Raw genomic sequence first — 589 nt, forward strand, 5'->3', positions numbered from 1 at the left:
GCCGTTTTTTTTTTTTCCTTCTTCACCAGGAGACTTCAGCCTCAGACACTGAGGCCTCAGATGAGGTTTTCAGCTTGCTGTGTATGCCGGAGCTGCCCTGTCCTCACAGCTGTCTGAGGTTTCTTCCATTTACTCCACTGCCCCTTGTCGGCAGCTCCCATCGTATCCCCTGCCCTGAGGGTGGGGACAGTCATTGCTGTTCTTCCCGGTTGCTCCGGGACCGGCACAGCCCCGGCAGGACTTCCCCAGCCCTAGGCAGGAAAAAAGCTGCTTCTCTACCCTCCATCAGCCTCTTGCCGGGAAGCTCCCGACAGCTGCTGGAGGCTTTGGGGATGCGGTCATTTGTCCCTCATTCGGTGCCAAACCTCGGGAGAGGACCAAGGGCTTCTCCCGCAGCTCCCTTCGGCAGTGGACATTGCTCAGGTGAAGGGAGCACCAGGGTTTGGGGTGCTGGGGAGTTGTGGGGACTTGTCGTGGTCGGGAGAAGGGCAATAAGCGAGCTAATAGCGGGGTAGGGGCAGCGCTGTCGCCAGAGCCGAGGGGTCGGGTTTTGGGGACCAGAGTGTTAGAGGACGGGGGGGTGGGGGAT

This window comes from Mesitornis unicolor, unplaced genomic scaffold (genome assembly GCF_000695765.1).
Source record: "Mesitornis unicolor isolate BGI_N332 unplaced genomic scaffold, ASM69576v1 scaffold34927, whole genome shotgun sequence".
Taxonomy (NCBI): Eukaryota; Metazoa; Chordata; class Aves; order Mesitornithiformes; family Mesitornithidae; genus Mesitornis; species Mesitornis unicolor.